Raw genomic sequence first — 6,000 nt, forward strand, 5'->3', positions numbered from 1 at the left:
GGGAGAACCTCTACTAGGGCAGTACAGAAGGAAAATGTGGGGTCAGAGCTCCCACACAGAGTCCCTACTGGTGCACTGCCTAATGGAGCTGTGAGAAGAAGGCCACCATCATCCAGACCCCAGAATGGTAGATCCACCTACAGCTTTCACTGTGCAGCTGGAAAAACTGCAGGCCAGCATATGAAAGCAGCTGGGAGGGAGGTGGTACCCTGCAAAGCCACAGTGGCAGATCTGCCCAAGACCATGGGAAGTCACCTCTTGCATCGGCATGACCTGGATGTGAGACATGGAGTCAAAGGAGATCATTTTGGAGCTTTACAATTTGACTGCCACTGGAGCTTGGACTTGCATGGGGCCTTTAGCCCCTTTGTTGTGGCCAATTCCTCCTGTTTGGAATGGGTGTATTTACCCAGTACCTGTACCCCCATTGTATCTAGGTAGTAAGTAGCTTGCTTTTAATTTTACAGGCTCATAGGTTGAAGGAACTTGCCTTGTCTCAGATAAGACTTCAGAATGTGGACTTTTGGGTTAATGCTAAAATGAGTTAAGACTTTGGGGACTGTTGGTAAGGCATGATTGGTTTTGAAATGTGAGGACATGAACTTTGGAGAGGCCAGAGGTGGAATGATATAGTTTGGTTCTGTGACCTCATCCAAATCTCATCTTGAATTGTAGTCCCATAATTCCCCTGTGTTGTGGAAGGGACCCAGTGAGATATGATTGGATCATGGGAGTAGTTTCCCCCAAACTGTTCTCATGGTAGTGAATAAGTCTCATGAAATCTGATGGTTTTATTAGGGGTTTCTGCTTTTGCATCTTTCCCATTTCTCTTGCCACTGCCATGTAAGAAGCCCCTTTCACATCCTGCTGTGATTCTGAAGCCTCCCAGCCATGTGGAATTGTAAGTTCAATTAAACCTCTTTTTATTCCCCGTATCAAGTTTGTCTTTGTCAGCAGCATGAAATAGACTAGTACACTCTAGATTAGGGACAACAAAAATTTGTTATTTTAAAATTAAAACTAATTTCAATATGTCAAAGATAAAATGAAATATTTTAATGAATTTTTATGCTAGATTACAAATTATGTCTCACTTCTGGTGGATTGTTTCAGTCTATGCACCTCAGGAGTCATTCTCTTTGAACTCTATGGGGAAAGTTTCAGAAGCATTGATTGTATCTAATTCTACTTATTTCTCATTTTTTCTTCTTGCTTTGGTAGCCAGGAACTTCAAAACATCACATAATAGACATTCAGTAATGATCTTCTTAATTTATTTATTCATCTATTTAAACACTCTAATTCATGACTTCTGATTTAATTTTTACTTTTTTGTCTGTACTTGGTTTCTGTTTTTTTTCCTTATCTTTATCCAATGTGCTTTTTGTGTTTTTGTTGTCTGCTGCTTTATGGTCTTTTGAGAAACGATATCAGTCTATTCATTTATATCTATATACATGTATCTATCTATTGCATTGACTATTTTGTTCATTGCTTTCTTTTGTTTTTCTTTTCCGAGGGGGAGTCTCACTTTGTCACCCAGGCTAAAGTGCAGTGGCACAATCTCGGCTCACTGCAACCTCCACCTTCTGGGTTCAAGCAATTCTCCTGCCTCAGCATCCTGAGTAGCTGGGATTACAGGGACAAGCCACTGTGCCCTGCTAATTTTTGTATTTTTAGTAGACAGGGTTTCACCACGTTGACCAGGCTGGTCTCGAACTTCTGACTGACCTAGTGATCAGCCTACCTTGGCCTCTCAAAGTGCTGGGATTACAGGCATGAGCCACCGCGCCCGGCTTCATTGCTTGTTTTGTAAGCTGACAGTTTCCTTCAAAGACAGTGACATGATTTGTTAATTTTGTGTAATATTTTTATTAAATCACTGGGAAATCAACCTAATCTAGTACAAAGAAGTTAGATAATCAGTGTTAGAGACACTGGTGTTTCTTTGACTATGTCAAAGGAATTATTTTGCTATACTTAAAATATGTAAGATACTTTAAAATACAAGAAAAATTTTCTACCTCTCCTCACATTAATACAAAAGACATAAAATACAAGGAAAACTATCAGTTACATGCATTTTCCCACATGAAATTAGTATTTCTTATAGGTTCCCCTATGCAAATTTCTTCAGAGGCAAAAACAACCCAACATTTATTATAGATATTTTTAGAAACATTTATATGTAGGGACCACATGATAGCAGGATGATGTAAAAACATTTTTGTAGAGCAAGAATATCCTATCATGTCCCCTGAGTGGCAGAAGGAATATGTCAATCCAACTCATAAAAATATTTTGCTATCTTATTACCTTCATACTCAATAAGTTATTCAACCCATTTGACTTTGGTGGAGTACAGAGACTTATTTAGTTGGCAAATAAATAAAAAGCAATGAAGAGAACTTAGTTATAAATTATTTGCTTAGTCCAATGACTAGATTATTTCCTAGGTTTTCTTTTAGGATTTTTTTATAGTTTGAGGTCTCACATTTAAGTCCTTTTTTATTTTTATTTTTTTTAATTAAAAAAAATTTTTTTTAGACAGAGTCTTGCTTTGTCACCCAGGCTGGAGTGCAGTAGTGTGATCTTGGCTCACTGCAACCTTCGCCTCCCGGGTTCAAGCAGTTCTCATGCCTCAGCCTCCCAAGTAGCTGGAACTACAGGCGCATGCCACCACACCTGACTAATTTTTGTATTTTTAGTAGAGATGGGGTTTTGCCAAGTTGCCCAGGCTGGTCTGGAACTCCTTGTCTCAAGCGATCTGCCTGCCTCAGTCTTCCAAAGTACTGGGATTATAGGTGTGAGCCACTGTGGCTGGCCACAGTTACATCTTTAATCCATCTTGAGTTAATTTTTGTACATGGTAAGAGGTAGTAGTCAAATTTCATTATTCTGCATGTGGTTTAGCCAGTTTTCCCAGCAACATTTATCAAATAGGGTGACCTTTCCCTATTGTTTATTTTTGTCAATTTTGTCTAAGATTAATTGGTTGTAGGTGTGTAACTTTATTTCTGGGTTCTCTATTCTGTTCCATTGGTCTATATGTCTATTTTTGTACGAATACCATGCTGTGTTGGTTACTATAGCCTTGTAGTATAGTTTGAAGTGGGGTAATGTGATGCTTCTGGCTTTGTTCTTTTTGTTTAGGATTGCTTTGGCTATTTAGACTGTATTTGGCTATTTTTGAATTCTGTCTGTATTTTATAAGAGTTTTTTTTTCTAATTCTGTGAAGAATAATGTTGGTAATTTCATAGGAATTGCATTGAGTCTATAGATTGTTTTGGGCAATATATGGACTGTTCTTCCATTTGTTTGTGTCACCTACGATTTCTTTCAGCAATGTTTGGTAGTTCTCTTTGTAGAGATATTCCACCTCCTTTGTAGATATATTTTATTTTTGCGTGTGTTTATTGTAAATGACATCATGTTTTTTATTTGCTTCTCAGCTTGAGCATTTTTGGTGTATAGAAACGCTATTAAATTTTTGCCAGGAGCAGTGGTTCATGTCTATAATTTTAGCACCTTGGGAGGCCGAGGCAAGAGGATCAGATGAGCCCAGGAGTTCAAGACCAGCCTGAGCATCATAGAGAGACCACATCTCTTCAAAAAAAACACAAAAATTAGCGGGGTGTGGTGGCATACACCTGTGATCCCAGCTACATGGGAGGCTGAGGTAAGAAGGTAACTTAGACCCAGGAGGTTGAGGCTGCAGTGAGCCATGATCATGCTAGTGCACTCTAGTTTCGGTGACAGAGCAACACCCTGTCTCAAAAAAATAAAAATAAATTAGAAGTGCTACTGGGTTTTATACATTAATTTTGTATCTTGAAAATTTACTGAAGTTGTTTATCAGGTCTAGGAGTCTTTTGGTGTAATCTCTAGGGTCTTTCAGGTATAGAATCATATCATCAGCAAAGAAAGATAATATGACTTCCTCTTTTCCTATTTTTATGCCTTTTTATTTCTTTCTCTTGACTGATTGCCCTGACTAGGACTTCCAGTACTATATTGAATAGGAGTGGTGAGAGGGCCATCCTTGTCTTATTCAACTTCTTGAGGGGAATGCTTCCAGCTTTTGCCCATTCAGCATGAAATTGGCGGTGGGTTTGTCATAGATGGCTCTTATTATTTTGAGTTATGTTCCTTTGACGCCTAGTCTGTTGAGGATTTATATCATGAAGGGATGTTGGGTTTTTGTTGTTTTTTGAGATAGGATCTCACTCTGTTGCCCAGGCTGGAGGGCAGCTGGATCACAGCTCCCCTCTGGCTCAATTTCCCAGCTTTGGAACAATCCTCCCACCTCAGCCTTCCAAGTAGCTGGGGCCAGAGGTGCATACCACCACACCTGCCTAGCTTATTTTTGTATTTTTCATAGAGAAGGGGTTTCACCATGTTGTCCAGGCTGTTCTCAAACTCCTGAGCTGAAACCATCTGGTCATCTTGGCCTCACAACGTGCTGGGATTATAGGCATGAGCTACTGCACTCAGCCAGATGTTGGATTGTATAGAATACTTTTTCTGCCTCCGTTAACATGATCATATGGTTTTTGTTTTTATTTTTGTTTATGTGGTGAATAACGTTTATTGATTTGCATATGTTGAAACATCCTTGCATCCCATGAATAGAGCCTACTCGATTGTGGTGAATTTACTTTTGATGTTAATTCAACTGCTGGATTCAGTTTGCTAGCGTTTTGTTGAAGATTTTTGCATCCATGTCCATCAGAAATATCGGTGTCTAGTTTTCCTTTCTGTGTGTGTCTTTGCCAGATTTTGGTATCAGACGATACTGATTACGTAGAATGAGGTGAGGAATAATACTTCCTCCTCAATTCTCTAAAGCAAATGCAACAAAAACAAAAACTGACAACTGGAACATAATTAAACTAAAGAGCTTCTGCACAGCAAAAGAAACTATGAACAGAATAAACAAACAATCTACTGAATGGGGAAAATATTTACAAACTATGCATCTGACAAAGGGCTAATATTCAGAATCTATAAAGAACTTAAACAAATCAATAAGAAAACCACAAACAACTCCATTAAAAAGTAGGCAAAGGACATGAACAGATACATCTCAAAAGAAGACCTACAAGTGGCCAACAAGCATATGAAAAAATGTTCAACATCACTAATCATCAGGAAAATACAAATCAAAACTGCAATGAAATACCATCATACACCAGTCAGATTGGCTATTATTAAAAAGTCAGAAAATGACAGAAGTTGGCAAGGTTGCAGAGAAAAGGGAATGCTTATACATTGTTGGTGGGGTTGTAAATTAGTTCAGCTCCTGTGAAAAGCAGTTTGGATATTTCTCAAAGAATTAAAAACAGAATTACCATTCAAACAAGCAATTCCGTTACTGGTTATTGGAATTGCTGATTCGAAAATCAATCATTCTACCAAAAAGATACCTGTATTTGCATGTTTATTGCAGTGCTTTTCATAATAGCAAAGATACTGAATCAAACCAAGTGTCCATCAGCAGTAGGCTGGATAAAGAAAATGTAGTAAACGTATACTATGGAATACTATGCAGCCATAAAAAGAATAAAATCATGTCCTCTGCAGCAACATAGATGCAGCTGGAGGCCCTTATCTTAAGTTAACATAGGAATAGAAAACCAAATATTACATGTTCTCACTTATAAGTGGGAGCTAAAAATTGTGTACCCATGGACATAATGCTGGGAATAAATAGACACTAGGGATTTCAAAAGGAGGTAAGAAGGAAGGGGGCAAGAATTGAAAAACCATCTCTTGGGTACAATGTTCAATTATCTGGGTGTCGGGTTCAGTCAAAGCCCAAACCTCATCACTATGCAATATATCCATGTAACAAACCTTCGCATGTACCCTCTGAATCTAAATACTGAAAATAAAAATAATTTTAAAACATGTAAAAGAGAAGAGAGCTTTTATACTTATTTCTTGGATTGGTATATGGCTTTTTTTGTTTTGTTTTTTTGATTTTTTTTTTTTTTTTT

Source organism: Cebus imitator, unplaced genomic scaffold (genome assembly GCF_001604975.1).
Source record: "Cebus imitator isolate Cc_AM_T3 unplaced genomic scaffold, Cebus_imitator-1.0 Scaffold18, whole genome shotgun sequence".
In the NCBI taxonomy this organism is placed as follows: Eukaryota; Metazoa; Chordata; class Mammalia; order Primates; family Cebidae; genus Cebus; species Cebus imitator.